General features: G+C 41.2%; 1 protein-coding gene and 1 long non-coding RNA gene across 8 annotated transcripts in view; one reads left to right on the top strand and one right to left on the bottom strand.

Annotated features, from left to right (window-relative positions):
• The window catches only part of MTUS2 (microtubule associated scaffold protein 2), a 502,895-nt gene that overhangs the window by 356,029 nt on the left and 125,407 nt on the right, over window positions 1-21,459 (bottom strand). The window lies entirely within an intron of this gene.
• LOC140910346 (uncharacterized) overlaps window positions 1-21,459 on the top strand; it is a 62,775-nt gene that overhangs the window by 37,642 nt on the left and 3,674 nt on the right. The gene's annotated exons all lie outside the window — the stretch shown is intronic.

Genomic DNA, 21,459 nt, shown 5'->3' with positions numbered 1-21,459 from the left:
AGTTGAAGAGACATAATTCTTTTTAAAATTATGGAATGGCAGTATCTGTGTTTACTGTGGAATAAATTCAGAAATGAATGGCATAAAAATGAACTGAAGGGACAAGTCACAAAGCATTCAGTCATACATAATTTACTAAGTTACACACTGTTTATCTTCTGGTATATGTCATAAGAAGTAACAATTTAAATAAACAGCTTCTTTAGTAGGTAGTAAAGTGCTATCGATCTTCCAGCCTCACAGTGCATTCTGTAATCATCAATCAGGGTTATTCTCAACCTTTATTAATTTGCAACTTTGGGAGGCACTTCAGAAACAGCACATTAAATTAGGTCTTGCAGCAGAGACAGATGTTCGAGGGAAACCAAAATTCAAAGTGCAGTCCTTTTTATTCTTTTTTCATTGATCAAACTTTTAAACAAAAACAAGCCATTTTTATTTGTTACACATATTGTGAAAAATGTTCTGCTGTAAATTAACATCCACAGCGCACCAAGAGGGTCCACAAAGGCATTCGACGAAGAGATTATACCACAACGTTTTTAATCAACAACACTGGCATTTCTGAGAGGGATGAGGAAACTAATGAAATCAGTAGGAGAAACATCTCAAACCAAACAAACCATTTTTTGAGGTTCATTCAGATTCCGTGTCCTCTCCTGACTAGAGATAGATTATCTAAAGTGGTCCTTGCAGTCCTCGCATGTTATCTGCTATGTTGTCTTCTTGCATAAGGAGAAACCAGAAATGTACTGTCCTTTTTGGTGAATCTTTCTGCTCTTCAGAAGACCCTGCTATCCTTTCTGGCTTCAGGATGTCCTTTTTTAGGAGTTGCCAGGCTGTCCATTGATTTAAGTCTGTCCCGCTAGAGCTCATACCTTCCACTCAAGGGACTCCATTGTTAATTCAGAATGGGGGAGAGGATTTGAGATCCCAAGGCTGGATCTGCTATCCTTGTGCGAAGGGATTTCATAGTACTGTGGATGAGCTTTGGGATACAGGTTACAGAATGCCTTTTAAAACTGTAAAAGTGTACTTAGATTTCCAGAAAGCCTTTGACAAGGTCTCTCACCAAAGGCTCTTACGTAAATTAAGTTGTCATGGGATAAGAGGGAAGATCCTTTCATGGATTGAGAACTAATTAAAAGACAGGGAACAAAGGGTAGGAATAAATGGTAAATTTTCAGAATGGAGAGGGCTAACTAGTGGTGTTCCCCAAGGGTCAGTCATGGGACCAATCCTATTCAATTTATTCATAAATGATCTGGAGAAAGTGGTAAACAGTGAGGTGGCAACGTTTGCAGACGATACCAAACTGCTCAAGATGGTTAAGACCAAAGCAGACTGTGAAGAACTTCAAAAAGATCTCACAAAACTAAGTGATTGGGTAACAAAATGGCAAATGAAATTTAATGTGGATAATTGTAAAGTAATGCACATTGGAAAAAATAACTTCAACTATACATACAATATGATGGGGGGCTAATTTAGCTACAACTAATCAGGAGAAAGATCTTGGAGTTATCGTGGATAGTTCTCTGAAGACATCCACGCAGTGTGCAGCAGCAGTCAAAAAAGCAAATGGGAATCATTAAAAAAGGGGATAGAGAATAAGACGGAAAATATCTTATTGCCCTTATATAAATCCATGGTATGCCCACATCTTGAATACTGTGTACAGATGTGGTCCCCTCATCTCAAAAAAGATATACTGGCATTAGAAAAGGTTCAGAAAGGGGCAACTAAAATGATTAGGGGTTTGGAATGGGTCCCATATGAGGAGAGAGTAAAGAGGCTAGGACTTTTCAGATTGGACAAGAGACTAAGAGGAGATATGATAGAGGTATATAAAATCATGAGTGGTGTGGAGAAAGTGAATAAGGAAAAGTTATTTACTTGTTCCCATAATATAAGAACTAGGGGCCACAAATGAAATTAATGGGTAGCAGGTTAAAAAAACAAATAAAAGGAAGTTCTTCTTCACTCAGCGCACAGTCAACCTGTGGAACTCCTTGCCTGAGGAAGTTGTGAAGGCTAGGACTATAACAGGGTTTAAAAGAGAACTGGATAAATTCATGGAGGTTAAGTCCATTAATGGCTATTAGCCAGGATGGGTAAGGAATGGTGTCACTAGCCTCTGTTTGTCAAAGGGTGGAGATGGATGGCAGAAGAGAGATCACTTGATATTACCTGTTAGGTTCATTCCCTCTGGGGCACCTGGCATTAGCCACTGTTGGTAGACAGGATACTGGGCTGGGTAGACCTTTGGTCTGACCCAGTATGGCCATTCTTATGTTTTTATGTTTAAAATGACAAATGAGTGGAACCCAGCAGAGGGACTGGGTCATGCTACTTTTTGAGGACATCCACAGAAAGCATGAGTGGGCCAGCAGCTTGCCCCACAAAGAGAAACAATGCTTTATAAAGGGTGGGGCTAGCAGCAGGTTCCTGGCCCTCCCTGAGAGAGTAAGAACATCCACCCCTGAGGGATAATAGGCTGCCAGTCTTTTCCTCTCTCTCAAGAAGAAAAATACAACAAGGAGAAGAATCCAGGCCTGTATGTGGGACAGTGTCAGTTGAGGAAGTGGAGGGGAGGGCTATAGGGTTTGATGGAGCCTTCCTGGACCAGACTTGTCCTCCTTCCAACATTTTAATATGTTGTGCTTTGATAACTGCTGGGCATGTTTTCTGCTGATAAACATTTTGGTGAAAAATGACACCATTTCTCATACCAGAAGTATGGGAATCCTAAGAAAAAATTACAAATCAAATTCTGTCATAAGCTGTTTCAGCATTAATGCAAATCATTAGCGTTTAACTGTAATGTGTATACATCTAGTTTGTGTTAATCTTCTGATGTAGATAACTGGTTCACAATTTTCTTAAACTATACTACTTTATTGCTGATGTCAATGATTATGCAAATTTTCAGGATGCCAGATACCAGCAGAAGATTGCTCAGAAATGCCACTCTTTATTCAGAACTGTGGGTAAGGTGATGGCCTTCCCCAGGGGAACCCACAGGAAGGAAAAGAAAAGCTCTGAGGGTCCCTGTGATGGGGTGGACTAGGCCCTGAGGCCCACTGCTGGAGGCCTTGTGGCCCTGCCACACTCCTCCCCAGAAAAAGGGCAGGAGGGAGATCCTCCAAACTGCCTAGAGCAGCTGTGTGGGAAGCAGCCAATCAGCAGGCTAATATAAAAAGAGCTGCACTTCCCTGCAAAAATCCCCACAGGTTGCCCCACAGGTTGGCACTATATATCTAGTGGATGGTGCGTGGCACAAGAAGGGTGGCACCGGGCACATACCAGATCACAGCTCAACGGGTGGAGATGTTAGTGGCGTAAAACATTCACTTCTCAAATCAGGTCTTGGCAGGTATGTGAAGGAGAAATTGATTTTCAGCTGTTCATTTTTTTCAGAATATATGTTACTTGGAACTTTAAAGTCTAATAGTATATGTATAATGAACTTTGATATAAAAATATTTTACAAAACTATTACTGGTTATATCATTTATTTCATATGAATATGGAATATCCCAAATTCAGAGTGATATTATACTATCAATTTCTAAGTAGAACTCTCCACTTGAAATCAATGGGGAGTACTGCTGAAAACTTGACACAATACAGCCTAAATTTACCCCAACTCTGTTTCAAATAAAAAATTGAAACAGGAAGTTAAATAAAGCTTTAAACTCTGCCACCTTCTATAATTCTACCCTTTGTGACAGGGTCGGGCCAGATGGCTACAGGAGAGTAACAGAAGGCAGATATATTAGCCCCAGGTTAAGTAGGTCCCTTTTCCCTGGGTAAGGTAACAGGGAAAGTTTCAGAACAATCAGGAACCTTCTGGAGACAATTAAGACAGGCTGATTAGAACACCTGCAGCCAATCAAGAAGCTGCTAGAATCAATTAAGGCAGGCTAATCAGGGCACCTGGGTTTAAAAAGGAGCTCACTTCAGTTTGTGGTGTGCGTGGAAGGAGCGGGAAGCAAGAGGTGCTAGGAGCTGAGAGTGAGAACGCATACTGTTGGAGGACTGAGGAGTACAAGCATTATCAGACACCAGGAGGAAGGTCCTATGGTGAGGATAAAGAAGGTGTTGGGAGGAGGCCATGGGGAAGTAGCCCAGGGAGTTGTAGCTATCGCACAGCTGTTCCAGGAGGCACTCTAGACAGCTGCATTCCACAGGGCCCTGGGCTGGAACCCAGAGTAGAGGGTGGGCCCAGGTTCCCCCCAAACCTCCTAACTCCTGGTCAGACATAGGAGGAGTTGACCTGGACTGTGGGTTCACGAAAACGGCCAAGCTGAGGGCTGCCATGAAGCTCCAAGGCGAGCAAATCCGCCAATAAGCACAAGAACCACCAAGATAGGGAGGAACTTTGTCACACCTTATTCAGGATCACCACCAGACTGGCACAGAAGACTTGGGATAAAATTAGGATAGCCTTGAATTTAGGAAATGTAGAGATAGTGGAATACTGTCAGAAACATAATTTCAGGGAAAAGTACATCTACCAGGAGATGTGGATGAGAGAGAATGAACCACACATGACGGATGTTAGTTCCATCACTTGATGCACTACTGGAAGCTGCTCAGAAGCCATGGTGATGAGTGGTATATGAACCTAGTTCTATTCTGTATATCATACCTTCAGTCCCTGTCTTTCAAGGTGGCCAATAAGAGACTCTTCTGTAAAACTCTCCTTCAAATTTACAATGGCAAAGAAAAAAACAACAAGCCAACCAATCTTAGTGTCTAGAAGGTAGTGAGAATTGGTTTGGGCACCTGTAAAAACTTTATAAGAATCTGTGAAGAAAGGGAAAGTCAGCCAGCCACCTTCCCTTCTTCCACACTTTGTTTTAGATGAAAGCTTCAACAGCCCCAAAGCTGCATCTCTAACACCAATACTTTATCTCCCTCAGACTGAGACTTTTTGGGGAATATCTTTTCTTTTTTTATTGCTGTGCTCTGACACAGAACCCTTGATCATTTTAATTCACACTTCATGTCATTATCATTCTTTCCTACCATTACTGTATCTTATTGTTACTTTTCTCTTTACAGTATTCTACAGTAGTGAGTGAAAAATTGTAAGGAGAAAATTACAATTAAGTTTTTACATGAAATGATGAGTTGCAAGCATCCAGATTTCTCTTTTTTAAACCTACTGAACTTCCAAGGAAAATCTAGTTACTAAGATATGTAGAAAGTCATGCGGGCTCGGATTATCAAAGGGGCCTAACTCCCTTAGGTGCCTTTGAAAATATTAGCCACGGTCAATATAGATGCTAGACATGTATTAAGGTCCTAGAGGAGACAAGTCTTCTCCTAGACATTTCATTCACTTCTTATGATTGAGGTACAGCTACTTCATGGTCAGACTCTGCTACCCTTACTCAAACTGCATAGTGCCTGCAAGTTGTCCCACTGATTTTAATGAAAATACTTGTGGAGTGAGGTACTATTGAATGTAAGGGTGGAAGAATCTGGCCCTTTAATTACTAAAACACTACCAGATACAGCCCAAAAGGTCATATAGAGGAGAATATGTAGTGTTAAGCATATGAAGAAGAATTAGACCTAATGAGCATATTTATATCCCAAATCTTCATAATTTGGTCCATTCTGGAGAGTGTTCCCTATCTGGCTAAACTGAAGAATTATACACAAGATAGGGCGATGTTAACTGTTTTATTGAGTTTGTGAGACCAAGTAAGCTCTTACAAGTCAGGTGCTTCTCAACAGACAGCTGCCTGCAGCACATACATTAGCTTATTTAATACAAAGCATGAAACACAGTCAAGATGAAAGGGATTCTCCGTTTTCACTCTGAAAATCATTTAAAAATAGACTACATTTTGCTAATGGTGATGGTTCTGTGGCTAGAAGGCATCCGGTACATTTTCCAGATCATGAAAGTGTAGTATCCAGAACAAGTATCTATTATCAGGTTATTATTTTATAAATCCTTTACTGGGGCTCAATATCCTACAGTGGGAGGGGAATAGGCTCTCTATCCAATAACGTATGTCTTTTCCAGATCTAACTTCTACATTACCCTATTTTAGGATTGCTGCCACATCAGAGACATTGTTCCTCTCCTACAGCCATCAGATCCTCTTTATCATTGGAATAATAATCATTGCTCACCTATGATTTCAAAATGCTGAGTTCTTGGTTTTATCAGAATTTTATTTCGTTGCCCCCATGGAAAGCCCAGGTAGTGGTTAACATTATTTTAAATATTAACATAAAAGTGAAAAATAATAAATAAGAGTGGCTCTTATTTTAAAATATGTCTCACTCTGAACCAATGGAGAGACGTATAATATGCACTTTACATTTAGGGCTAGATCATGTTGTGTGCTGTACCAGTATGTTTCTCTTCCTTCATGTGCAAGCAACAGGTCAGGATATCCCTCTAGTGTTCAAGAAAAACCAAGACAAAGGAACTGGCGGGGTCCTGTGACAGCCAATGCATCGGGCCCCTGCAGGCTTAGTATGTATGCAGGATGGTGCCCATAAAAGAAATGACAAGTTGATAGAGGCAGCTTGCAATGATGAAAGCTTCCCTGTGGCATACATAGTACCCTTGAAAAATGAACCCCATCAGAGCAGCTCCATCTTTTACCCACACTCTTCTCCTGAACCATTGCTATGGAGATGTGAGTGGAGCAACACAGGAGATGTGGAGGGAGGAACACATGGTCTTGGAAATCTGGAATTAATGATAGTAAGCAGCACTCCATTCCAGGCATCAGTGGTTTGCAAATATTTAATGCAGAGGTGAGCAAACTACAGCCCGCCAGCCACATCCGGCCCATGGGCCTGTCCTGCCTGGTCCCTGAGCTCCCGGCTGGGGAGGCTAGCCCCCAACCCCTCCCACGCTGTTCCCCATTCCCCGCAGCCTCAGTGCACTGCGCCGCCAGTGCTCTGGCCCGCTGCTCCTGTCTAGCGGCGTGCGCAGCAAGGCTGGCTCCGTTTGCAGGAGGTTTAGATTGGATATTAGGAAAAACTTTTTCACTAGGAGGGTGGTGAAGCACTGGAATGGGTTACCTAGGGAGGTGGTGGAACCTCCTTCCTTTGAGGTTTATTAAGGTCAGGCTTGACAAAGCCCTGGCTGGGATGATTTAGTTGGGGATTGGTCCTGCTTTGAGCAGGGGGTTGGACTAGATGACCTCCTGAGGGCCCTTCCAACCCTGATATTCTATGATTCTAAGCTCCTGCTGCTCCGAGCAGCATTGTAAGGGGGCTTGGATGGGGCGGAGGTTTTGGGGGGGGGGCAGCCGGGGGGGGCAGTCAGGGAGCAGGGGGCGGTTGGATAGGCATGGGAGTCCCGGGGGAGCTGTCGGAGGTGAGGGTGTGGATAGGGGTCGGGGCAGTCGGGACAGGGAGCAGGGGTGGTTGGATAGGGGGTGGGGTCCCAGGGGGCGGTTAGGGGGTAAGGGGAGGTTGGATGGGGCAGAGGTTCTGGGGGGGAGGTCAGGGGATGGGGAACGGGGGGGTGGGTGGATAGGCATGGGAGTCCCGGGGGGCCTGTCAGGGGATGGGGGGGTTGGTTAGTGGCAGGGGTCCTGGGAGGATGCAGTCAGGGGACAAGGAGTAGGGGGGTTGGATGGGTTGAGGGTTCTGAGGGGCGCAGTCAGGGGGTGGGAAGTGGAAGGGGGCAGATAGGGGCGGGGGCCAGGCTGTTTGGGGAGGCACAGTCTTCCCTACCCAGCCCTCCATACAATTTGGAAACCCTGATGTGGCCCTCGGGCCAAAAAGTTTGCCAACCCCTGGTTTAATGTATTATGCCCCAAGGTGGGAATATTCTCCCTGAGAAATACAGTTTGATATTCAAAGCAGGCTAGAATAAAGGGACATTTTGCGGGCAAGCACAGAAAATCAACATTCAGTCCACATTGCACACCTGTCCTCAGTTGTGCTTTCTTTTTTATTGTTACTCTGAGAAAACATTTGAAATAAATTTATGATCTCAAAGTGCTGCTGGAACACACCTCATTTCTCAAATTCCATACTGCCTCCCATTTACTCCTTCCATCCAGCCCTATTCTTTCCCTTCCTCTTGGGGAGTGAGAAGGCAACCAGCAAAGAAAAAAACCTTTTAACAGAAGTATACACCAGGCTGATCAAAGTGTGAAAAGCAATAAGTGGGAAAAGTAGATTATCAGTTGCCACACATAATATTCTCTTATCTTCACCGTTTCAGTGAAGAGATTCTGTTTTCTGGCCTGGAGGATTTAAAGGGTCCCAAATATTATCTATGTCCCATGAAATATCATCATTTTTTGATGTTGCATTTTGACTTGCTTAATGAAGAATGAATTTATCCAGAGGACCAACAATTCCTGGTGCCAACACATTAATCTGATTATTTTGCCAAATGTGCGTGTCCAGATCTGGCTGTATTTGGGGATTCCATATCTTGGGTCTGATAAATAGTCATTTTCAAGCAAATTTTAAACCAAATAAGCATTTCTGCTTAAGTTTAGGTCTATTACTTACTGTCCAATCCAGAATGGCCTTCCTAGCTATTTCTTTACATGATGGGTTAGATCAACATAAAACATAGCAATTAAAATATCAGAAATAAGCAACATTTTTGCCTCAAACTATGGAGTCCAAACAGCATATCCAGCACATCTATGACAAAGAAATATATAATATTTGGCTATCATTTTTCCACTCACATTGCAACCATATATTACACAATACATAGCACAATATTACCTGAAAAACTCGTATGGCAGAATTTGAGAGTTGGGACTGCAGTATTTTGTGGCATATCTCAGTGAAGTGAAAGGCATGGGATGCCATCTTGAATGTGATTTGCCTCCTAAAAACCAGAGTATGTTTGCCTTTCACTTCACTTCTCCATCAAATGCAGCAGTCACCCTGCATGGCTTGTATAAGCAATTTCCAGTCAGGTGTGTTATTTCACATATGGTGTTCTAAAAGCAGTTTAATAAAGTCCAGAGTATTCCAAACAAATATCAGTAAATGTGTATTGAATTTGACTTGTAATCTTTAGAAAATAAAGAATATCTACTAATTTCTGTCACCAGATGACCAGCCATATATCTGGAGCAATATAATCCATTCATTTACATATAGATCCAAAGACTCCCAAATCTATAGGATATCCCCAACTGACAGAATTTGCATTAATGTAACTGATTTAGCTGAGAGATATGTAAAAACCACACAGAGGCAGATAGCTCCCCATTGACTATGAGGAGGCTACGTTTGTTGTTTTCTTCCATTATAGAATATACAGTGCTCATGAAATGTGCACTTGTTTCTGATAAGCTTATGCAAAGAATTGCCGTCTAGACCAAAACTGTAAGGGCCTGATTCTCAATCCCAATGTGTACATCAGTATCATCTGGAAATAGAACAACAGGTATGTATGAGCAAGAAATAGTATCTATGCTAGCTGTCCAGTACAGTCGGTCAGAAATTTTTTGATGAAACTGCTATTGTCAGCAAATGCCAACTCATTGAAACAAACTTTTCTCAGGAACATATCTGTTTCAGTGAAATTTTGTCGAGAAATGGCTTCTTGGGTCCAGAATGGAATTTCTGGCCAAAAGACTACCCCAGAATAGGCAATAGCCCAAAGGTTTGATCAGGGACTTATACCGGGGTCTCCCACATTCCAGGTGTGTGCCCTCACCACCAGGCTATTGGGAATTCCGGGGTGGTTCTCTCTGTCTTTCCTGTTAGAACTGTTTCACTTCATGGAAACAATTAAATCTCAATTTTTTTCATGGGACAGGAAAGTAGTTTCCCATCCAGCTCCAATGTCCCAGGTATGTCTATTCAGACAACCTGTGGAAGGGGGCATGCAGGATTTGGACCCAAGCTATTTGCATACTTGTGTCAGAATAAAAGGCATCACGTATATAACTCCTAACAGCAATATTTTCTACATTAGCTGAAAACCCATGCACAATATATAATCTCAGACACTTAGTCAATGGAGAGCTGTCTATGTATAATTTTGTATATCTTTCAACTAAAATCCAAATCCTAATTTAAAATTTCCAGTTCAAGGATATTATATTGATTTTTTTAATCACCTTTGGAGGATTTTGGGGTCCAGAAACCAATGAACTGGTGTTATTCATTTTTAAAAGTTCTGTTTTTAAACAGTGGTAGATTTGTGAGAAATGCTTTTTGTGTAATAATTCAATACAAATTACAAATGAGCCTAATTCTCTTATCACTGGGAATGAGAACAGGAGAAGCTGGAAATATTTTCCATTATTTATTTATTTGTTTTAAAAATTGAATAAGCTACCATTATTTGCATACTTTTGAAATATTAAAACCATAAAACGCTGCATAAAATATAAATTCAAATAAAATTAAATCAAAACTAATGGTATCAACCCAAAATATAATAGAATTTGTACAACTAAAGTCCAAAAATAATCCCCTTTCCACAAAAGTCCAGGATTACAGATGGGTTTTACACTAGGTTAGGTGATACATGGTCAGTTGTCATACTGACATACAGTTTGGAATTATCAGCATATTGAATATAGAATTATAGAAATGCAGGGCTGGAAGGGACTTCAAGAGATCATCTATCCATCTCCTCCACACTGAAGCAGGATTGTGTACCCTAGACCATCCCTGACAAATGTTTGTCTACCTGTTCTTAAAAACCTCCCAGTGATGGGGATTCCATAACCTCCCTTGGAAGCCTATTCCCATACTTAACTATCCTTTTAGTTAGAAAGTTTTTCTAATATCTAACCTTAATCTTTCTTGCTGATGATTAACTGAGTCCTTCTTGGTCTTCTCTCAGTGGATATGGAGAACAATTGATCACCATCCTTATTGGGATATGTAAAGGTTAAGTAAAAACTGGGGAAACTGCTGATGTGCTGATATGGTATTAGAGAGTAGAACCCGGGCAGGTACAGTTACTGCGCTTGATAGATAAAGTGCCATCCCTGTCCCTTCCCTTCTGCTTGTTAAGGATTGATAAGCGTTGCAGCTGCATAAGGAATGTGGGTGTCTAAACAATATCCTTTGTGTAAAGAAGCGTTATCGCCCCCTCCCTTCCTTTCCCAGCTACATAAATGACATTGGGGTCATGGCCCCTTCCTCCCTTACCTGTGAACTGCTGCTCAAGGAAATTTGTGGCTGCAATTGCTGCAGAGAAATGTATCTTCAAGGTAAAAATGTCTGTAGAATATGCTTAATGCTGTAAACAGTAAACAGGGGTGGGAATAAATATATTCAGCATATAGCTATTAATATTCATTGTATGAGTGTTCATATTACTCTAAGGTTTAGGGGGTATTGTAGTAAAAGTAGGTATTTACATATTAACTTAGATAAAAGACTGTGATGTGATTAGCTCAGTGCTTACTCGACAATTGGATCGAGGGGAACAAGTATTGCAATAAAGAAGCTCGTTTACTCAATACACCTTTCGGTCAGCCTGCTCATTCTCTAACAATCTTCTTAACAACCTTCCACATATTTGAAGACTTATGTCCCCACTCATTCCTCTCTTCTCCAGACTAAGCATGCCCAATTCTTTCAGCCTTTCCTCTTGGATATTTTTTCCAAACCTCTTATTTTTGTTGATCTCCTCTGGACTTTCTCCAATTTGTCCACATCTTTCTTAAAATATCCAGGTTTGGGTAGGAGATATCTTCATATAGACCTTAACATCACATTACTGCTCTCTTTATTTAACTCTTCAGAACGCTATACAGGAAGAATGGAAATTGATAATATAAAATGTAAGAAGGGATAATTATTATTAATTATTTCTATTAGAATGTCTGTTAGAGGTCTCATTGTGCTAAGCACTCTTATTCACAAAGAAAAAATGGCCTTACAAATTTCAGTCTTAGATTTGTATTAACAGGAGTGTTGTAAGCAAGACAAGAGAAGTATTGTATATACTCGTTCATTAGCCCATTCATTTATAAGCCGACCCCCCAAGATGGATAGGTAAAAATAGCAAAAACTGTATGACCCTTTCATAAGCCGACCCTATATTTCAGGGGTTGGCAAACTTTGGATCCTGGCCCATTAGGGTAAGCCACTAGCAGGCCTGGATGTTTTGTTTACGTGGAGCTTCTGCAGGCATGGAGTCCCTCAGCTCCCTGTGGCTGCAGTTCGCCGTTCCCAGCCAATGGGAATGTGCCACTTTCCGCAGCTCCCTCTGGCTGGGAACAGCGAACCGCGGCCACAGGGAGCTGAAGGACTCCATGCCTGCAGAAGCTCCATGTAAACAAAATGACAATGTATTAGGTATTCAATTCAATGATTCCATAGAGTTTAAAATCATCAAATTTTGGTGTAGACCCATTTATAAGCCGACCCCCGTTCTTTGATGCGTCACTTTTTTACCAAAAATATTCGGCTTATGAATGAGTATATAGGGTAATTCTTCCACTCTATTCTGCACTGATTAGGCCTCAACTGGAATATAGTGTCCAGTTCTGGGTGCCACGTTTCAGGAAAGATGTGGACAAATTGGAGAAAGTCCAGAGAAGAGCAACAAAAATTATTAAAGGTCTAGAAAACATGGCCTATGAAGGAGGATTGAAAAAACTGGGTTTGTTTAGTCTGGAGAAGAGAAAATAGAGGGGACATAACAGTTTTTAAAGTACATAAAAGGCTGTTACAAGGAGGAGGGAGAAAAATTGTTCTACTTAACCTCTTAGGATAGGACAAGTAGCAATGGGCTTAAATTGCAGCAAAGGCTGTTTAGGTTGGATATTAGGAAGTTTTTCCTAATTGCCAAGGTGGTTAAGCACTGAAATAAATTGCCTAGGGAAGTTCTGGAATTTCCATCATTGGAGATTCTTAAGATCAGGTTAGACAAACACTTGTCAGGGATGGTCTAGATAATATAGTCCTGCCATGAGTGCAGGGGACTGGATTAGAATCATGACCTCTGGATGTCCCTTCCAGTCTTACCATTCTATGATAAAACATACAAAAAGTGGAGGAAGAGGAACACAACAGAACTAGGTACAAATTTTATATAAACTATATTAATTCACTCAGTCATTTCACTGGTACAGTATCATGTTTATTGCTCTCTTTATATATAGGTCTCCAGCTGTGTGCAATCAAAGACTATTTATGTAGCTTTAAGTACATCATAAAGGCAATACATTTTTTATTAGTGACTAATTCTTATGTGTTGTACTTTCACACAGCTACTTTTCTGGAACCAAAATACTTGGTCTTTCCTTTTTACACTAAAATTTATTGGCTCTCCACTGGAGTTGTGTGTTATACAATAGAGGACTTTTAACATTTTCTTCATCTAGGAGGTAGATGTGACAGTTCAACCGGACTATATCAGCACAATCTAAAAGCTGAACAATTTTGATAATGCAATTGATTCCTTACAACATGATGCCAGGGAAGAGATTATAGAGACTCACTAGGATTAGAACCCATGGGGCTTGATTGTGATCTCAGTTATGTCAGTGCAAACCCAGAGTAATTTAATTGATACCACTGGCTCTAGATTTACACCATTATAATGGAGATCAGAATCAAGCCCCATAACTTCCATTAGAAGACTGCCTTTCACTTCTTCTTGCATAATTTCAGTATCATTCACAGTAATTATTAACTTTCTAAAAAAAATACAAGACAGTTTATTTTATGATTTATTGTTTTTAAACCATCTATTAGACACTGCAGAGCAACATAGTGCATTTTAAGCTGCTAGGTACATTGCTAGCATACAGTTTGAAATGGTTTCCTCATTACAAAAAATAAATATCATTCACTTAACAAACAAACAAAATTCCATTCACTGAGATGACTTCTCAGGCCACAAGAAAGACTTTAACATGATCGATTTGCCAAGTCCTTGACCCACAGCATAAGCAAGGCCCAAGCATATAGATTAAGTGCTGGGTATCTCCATGGAGAACAGGGAAGAAAGAATCCTTCCCAGAACATTATTTGCTGACCCCTCTTTAGGAGATTTAGCCATTCGGTCCACACAGCTGCATCCTCTCCTTACCTTGTCCTGCCCCAACTCAGCCCTTAACATCCCCTTTGTGCTGCTGCAGAGAGCCACTGCAAACCATTGCTCCATGACCACCGCAAGGGATGGACTGTGCCCCAAATAGACTTTCACACCGTGCATACTGAAATCACAGAGGCTCTGTTGAATTTAAGCCTCCCTCCCCCCTCCACACATATGGAAGAAGAAAGGATTTTACCTTATGTCACTAGGATTGTATTTAAATTTGAAAACTGAAAGAGACAAACATCAAATTAAATGTGGCTGTGCAATATGTGTTTAATATGAGGCAATCTGGATCTATTCTCCTCATCCTGGGAGCTGCTACAAGGTAGTTTCATAACACAGATGCGCCCCACAGAAATAATGATCGTCCAAAAACAAGCAAGCCAGCAGGTCCTCGCTTGTCAGCCTGTTTTCCATTCCTTCTCTCCTCTTCTTTCCTGCCTTGCCAGTAATACATCTGCCAACCACTTTTTCTTTTCACCTCTTATGGATTCCTAGTTCTTTTTATTCTATTTTATTTTCATCTTCCTAATATGATTGTATGCAGTGTTGTAGCCATGCTGGTCCCAGAATTTTAGAGACTCTCTCACCAACAGAAGTCTGTCCAATAAAAAATATTACCTCACCCACCTTGTCTCTCTAATGTGATTAGCAGTTACATAATATATATTCATCTGCCAATTAGATAGTATATGCATAATTTGAAACCACCCACACATACCCCTCAATTCTCCATATCTTCAGTTAGCATGGGAATGGGTGGGAAGGAAGGGAAAAAAAATGGCTTCAAGGAACCTTTGAATGCCCTGGATTCTCAGCCCAGACTGTAAATTAGAGGTGTGTGATGGGGTGTACAAGTCCCAGAATGGTGAAGTGAGGTTAGAGACACCAGCTCTGGGCCCAGAAGGCCCTGCCCAGTCGCACCTGCTGGGCATTCTCCCGTTGGAGGCTGGGCTCAAAAGGGAGCAGCTTAATTCAGTCTGGGCAGACAGAGCAGGGGAGAAGTCATGCACTGAAAGCTCCTGCAAAGAAGCATTGGGGCTCCATGCACAAGACCCCACTGCCGAACCGCCACAGGCCCTTCACTCCACGAAGGCAGGGAACGATGGGCCGTGGCTGAGAGAGGAAGACCTGCTGGAGTGTGATCAGAAAGAACTCCAGGGAGAATCCAGAAACTGATCAATTGTGCAGACAGAGGAACCGAAGCTGGGGTAGGAAGTGGCCCAGGGAACAGGCCTAAGGGCATCTGCTCCAGGCTACATATTTGAACTATTGTGCCCTGGTTTGGAAGCTGGTGGAATAGGGAGGTCCTGGGTTCCCCTACCCCGGCCATGGGTTCTCACCACTGGGTGTTACAGCCCAGACCATTGCTACTAGGTGGTACCGCCAGGTTTGGACCTCAGTGCCTCATGACAGGCTGCTCTAATTTATGTTCTTATTGGCTCCCAATGGGCCATCCACCACCCAACACTAGCCAGAGCAAAGCAGCACTCTGGTCACAATCCTACTTTCCTACATCACACTACTAGTTCACCCCATACTAGGGACCAGGATGGTGGGCAGCACAGAACCATTTAAGGAACTTTGTGGTAGATATGGATTGTGTATAATTTCTGAGAGATCGCAAAAACCGATGCAATTAAGCTCTCAACCATTTAAGATCAGCTACACAAAAATCTTGTTTTGCTTTTGTTTTTCAAGAGCCATCAGTGACTGAGGCCAAAAGATAACCGAAGAAGAAATCCCTCAGCAGAAAATCTGTTTCTTCAGTACAAACACAGAAACTCACTCTAAACCATCTCAAGCCCAGTAGGTTAATACACACATAATAGAATTGCATTCTATGTCCCACATTTATTTTTACTTCAACTAAAGAGGCATGTGTGACCTAATTCTCACACTGATTTTTATCCGAAAAGAGAAGAAGTCTCCATTCCACCAACTCTCGGGGATAGCATCCACTCTGTGCCTCTCCTTGTCCTACATTATTAGCAGAGTGCTTCCTACCATTAGACAAAAATTCCACAGATGGTTTTCATTACCAATGCCATGCTAATGGTTACATTTTGTACAAGCAGCAGCCCTTATGTTGTCGCTACCATTCTGAGACCGGCAAACTATTGAGCCATACCTTTCAACAAACCAGCTAGTTCTTCAAACACATTCGGTAACTGTGGAAACAATCTCACTAAATAGATTTGTGAGTCCTTCTCTAAGAGCAGGGTGTACGGGCAGCATGTAACAAAATGAAATTCAGTTAGGAAAAATAAAAGAAAAAATATTTTTGGGGAAATTATGATAATAAAACATATATCTGGGAATTTACTCTGCACTTTACAAAACAGATGAGACATGTTCCCTGACCCGAAATTCTTACAATCTAAGTAAGAATACATACATTCAAGACAAGAAACATATAGTCGCTAGTCTAGCTCAGGGTCTACAGGGTATTAAGGCTATATCTACACTTGGAGCCAGGGGTGTGCAGAGTACAAACCCACTCAGGTTGGTACTCTGCATAGCTAGCCTGTAGTGCCACTTGCTGTTGTCCATGCTATCATGGCTACATTACACTACTATTTTTAGCGCACTAGCTTGATGAGAGCTAGAGTGAGTATGTCTATGCAAGCTGGGAATCACACACTCCGCTCCAAGCACAGACATGACCTGAACGATAAGAAAAGGGAAGGATGGATCAACTGAAGAGGTGAATTTTAAAACGGAATTTGAAGGAAGAAAGAGTGCATGTTGATGAATGAGGACATGAAGATGTTCCGGGTGTAAAAGGCACGGGGCTAGCAAAGGAGATGATGATGCAATGGTGGTTCAGCGCACAAGGAGCTGGTGCATAAGGAGCTTGTATCCCACAAGGTGAAGTGATAACAAAGATAATAGGAGAATGCTACATTATACAGACTTTGTAGGCAATAAAAAAAAATGACAGGTGAGAAATTTTCAGAGGGAGGGGAGCAATGTTGAAAGACTTCACTGTAACAATGAACTAAATATATGCTCAGAATACAATACGATGGCAAAAATCCTATGCGAATTTGGGCTGCATATGCAAGGACATCAGATTCCAGACCAGAAAAAAGACAGCTCCTATCCATGTAGCACTGGTGGGACCTCTCACAGAACAATACACACAGTTCTGGGCACCTGGGCAGCATATCCTCTAACTGTCCTTATTCTGCAGGTACAATACCTGCATTAATAAACGCAACACTTGCCTAAGACCATCTGTTCTACAACTCCAGCTCCATGCACTACCACACAGAAGAATGTTTTGGTTTTCTAAATATTAACGGGTGGTTCCTTCAGTACATTAAAGGAGACTGAATATTTGAGGTTAATAATTTAATTTTGCAGAGGCAGAACATGGACTTCTCATCCCTGTAGGAAGCACACGAGGCACACACTTAACACACATTCCTTCTATACATCCATGAGGCACTTAATCATTTAAACACAACACAGTTGAGCTGTAGTTCCTTCCATCTCCACTTTCTATGTTTATGTAGAAGGAAAAATATTGTCTCATAACTGGCTACAAAAGTCATGTGACAAATAAGCAAATTTGCATTATTTACCCCTCAGATGTTAACCCTGAGATCTGGAGTAACAGTGAGAGTTAAGAAAACAGTTAGGCTGAATGTACTCACTGGTGAAAATTTGGTGAAATTTATTATGTTTACGTTATAGGTTTCCATGCCCAAAGGCCTCTGGGTATCTAATAAAATACTATGCTGTAACTTAATGCCTAGTCTAGCAAATAACAAAACTGACCAACAAAAATTCCCAATAAACTACTTGCCAACGTTCCAGAAAGATACTCTAAATATTTTTTTTTAAATTGCTTCAGTTCCAAGGGCACCAGAGTTGTTCGATGGTATAGATTTGTGGGACGAGAAGGCCACCATCAGATATATTAAACATCATCTATTTTCTATCACTGATTTGTAGCTGTTATGTTCACTGGGATGCACTGAAGAATAAGTGGCAGTGTACTAGCTTGTATTATAATAAAGCTTCTCTCTCACTTTGCTAAGTATTTCCCTACTGATTTTCCTCATTTAATGAAGTTCCTCTAATACAGTCTCAAAAACACTTGTGCTCATATTGGGAATGGAGCATGACAGAAACACGTCCATACTCATGTCCTCTGGGATTTCGGAATTTATAGTAAATCTCTTAGTTCACATATTTCACATGACACAAGTTAATTAAATGGCACAACAGGACACTTCCAAAGCAAATGCATAGTCTCACTGAAATGCAGCCAGCCATTTTAAGAATGTAGCTAAACCAGCCCTATTTAACCACATAAGAAAGAATATCCATTGTTAGGCTATTTGTGTTTATATATAATCTCAAATCAGAGAAAAGAAAAAATAAGCAGCCATTGAATTTCAGGGAATATTCTGGAGCCCACAATTATCCACATTCACAATAAAAAGTGAATTTCTATCTCCCACCTAGAAGAATACCCAGTAACTGAAAAAGAAATTAATCAGATAACTATAATTTTACAATATTCTAGTTTTTGCTTTCCTCAGATGTATAGTAAACAGATGGAAAAATTATGGTACATGCACTGGGAGATAATGTTTTAAGGCAAAACTGTTTATGCAAAAGTTCTTTTTGCATCTAAATGTTTCTGGTCTCGAAACTTTAATCGCATTTGGTTGCATCTGCTGAAACATTTGGCTACTGGCTGATAACAGAGTTTAGCACTGATAATGGCTTTGTCATTTGAAAATACTTCTGGGTTTGCACATTGTTCTTTATATTCAGAATGTTGACAGTGAATGACATGAAATGTACAAGATAATTACAAGGTGTTAATTTTGCAACTTGGGCATACAGTAGTCCTAATAATAGTGGAAGTTTAATACTGATATTGGAAAAACTCATACTTAGGGAGAGACAGTGTTTTTCTACATGAAGAAAGTTGACGCTATAACATTGGAGAGTTATTAGTGATTTATTTATTCAGCAATTACTGGTGCTATAACACCGTGGGCTGTGACCTCATTAGACTCCACTAGCTAAGCTGGGTCTCCCTGGCTGGAACAGGTATCTGTGTGCTGCACTTTTCTAAGAGCCTGAACTGAATAAACAACCCAGAGTGTTGTTAGGGGCAACTATGTTGTTAGAGTGGGTCACCTGTTGGAGGAGACTTAAAACAAAACCTGAGCAGTTTCACAAAGAGTGATCCTTAATAACCCTGAGTAGGAGATATTAACTAGAACTGTGCAAATAATCATTTTTGCTTCGTAAAATTATAGGACTGAAAGGGATCTCGAGAGTCTTCTAGTCCAGTCCCCTGCACTCATAGCAGCACTAAGTATTATCCAGACCATCCCTGACAGGTGTTTGTCTAACCTGTTCTTAAAAATCTCCAATGACAGAGATTCCACAACCTCTCTAGGCAATTTATTCCAGTGCTTAACCATCCTGACAGTTAGGAAGTTTTCCCTAATGTCCAACCTAAACTGCCCTTGGTGCTATTTAAGCTCATTGCTTATTGTCCTATCCTCAGAGGTTAACAGTTCACTGGATGAACTGAAAAAAACAGAGAGATTTTGCTTCAGATCAATCCAAAAATAAAATGTTTTGACTTTTTCAGCAAAAGTAAAGAAAAGAAAACAAAATTAGTTTTGGGTCAAATGAAACATTTTGTTCAATTCCAAAACAAAAATGTTTTGATTTTGGGCTTTCATGGAACAGGGGGAGGAACTGTCAATGCCCCTCCCACAGTTAAGGCACTAACCTGGGATGTTGGAGACCCAAGTTCAAGTTACTGCTTCAAATGCGGCAGAGCAGGGATTTAAACAATGTTAGAGGTGAATGCTCTAACCTGTGAGCTGTAGGGTATTCTTCAGTGGGGGGGTGTCATAAATATAAAGGGAAGGGTAAACACCTTTAAAATCCCTCCTGGCCAGAGGAAAAACCCTTTCACCTGTAAAGGGTTAAGAAGCTAGGATAACCTCGCTGGCACCTGACCAAAATGACCAATGAGAGACAAGATACTTTCAAAAGCTGGGGGGAGGGAGAAACAAAGCCTCTCTCTCTGTCTGTGTGATGCGTTTGCCGGGAACAGGAAAGGAATGGAGTCTTAGAACTTAGTAAGTAATCTAGCTAGGTATGCGTTAGATTCTGTTTTCTTTAAATGGCTGAGAAAATAAGCTGTGCTGAATGGAATGGATATTCCTGTCTTTGTGTCTTTTTGTAACTTAAGGTTTTGCCTAGAGGGATTCTTGATGTTTTGAATCTGATTACCCTGTAAGGTATTTACCATCCTGATTTTACAGAGGTGATTCTTTTTACTTTTTTTCTATTAAAATTCTTCTTTTAAGAATCTGATTGCTTTTTCATTGTTCTTAAGATCCAAGGGTTTGGGCCTGTGTTCACCTATGCAAATTGGTGAGGATTTTATCAAACCTTCCCCAGGAAAGGGGGTGTAGGGTTTGGGAGGATTTTGGGGGGAAAGACATTTCTAAACGGGCTCTTTCCCAGTTATATATCTGTTAGACATTTGGTGGTGGCAGCGATAAAGTACAAGGGCAAAAGGTAAAATAGTTTGTACCTTGGGGAAGTTTTAACCTAAGCTGGTAAAAATAAGTTTAGGAGGTTTTCATGCAGGTCCCCACATCTGTACCCTAGAGTTCAGAGTGGGGAAGGAACCTTGACAGGAGGTCTCTCAATTCTTCTGCTAAAGCTGTTTTATTTTGTATAAACAATTAAATAGTCATTATAGCAGGGACTGGAAACCAGGTGTCCCTTGTCCCCTTCAGGAAAGTGCCCAAACCACCAGGCTAGAGAGTCTCTCTCACACTCTTTCACTGGCCCAATGAATATTTAAGTATTTCATACAAAATGGAACAATCTCAAGAGAAGAGATTGAGAGAGACCTGTTGCAATAATTGGGCCTACAAATTTACCCTATTTGTGAGTTCTACTGTAAAAAGAGGATGACCAGTTCACAAAGTGCCACAATAACCTATAACAACACAAGCAGAGGGGAAAAGCTGGCTACTGGCAACAATGGCTGACTGAAAGGGGAAAGAGCGATCTTAACCATCATGGCTGCCGCCCCCACTTCCCCCACCCCATCTCCTGGGACCCAGGGATCCAGAGTGAGAACCCTGGACAGTCTTTATCACAATCGGATTCCTGAGAGATGTCCTGACCAAACCAGGCCAGAAAAAGAAGGAGCCAGCTGCCACTGCCACTTCCACCAGCAATGGATGAATCCTGAACACCACCTAGAAAGTGAGACTGTCATTCCATCCCCAAGAAGCGTCCTTTTCCCCCCCTACCTTATTTCTTCTCTTTCTGATCTCTCTTCTTTTTCCTTCTGTCTAATAAGAGCCTGGGTAAGCCAGCCAAGATTTTATATTTTGCAGCAACTGCTG

The sequence above is a fragment of the Lepidochelys kempii genome, chromosome 1 (assembly GCF_965140285.1).
Source record: "Lepidochelys kempii isolate rLepKem1 chromosome 1, rLepKem1.hap1, whole genome shotgun sequence".
NCBI classification, from domain to species: domain Eukaryota; kingdom Metazoa; phylum Chordata; order Testudines; family Cheloniidae; genus Lepidochelys; species Lepidochelys kempii.
This window is presented reverse-complemented; position numbering and strand designations above follow the sequence as displayed.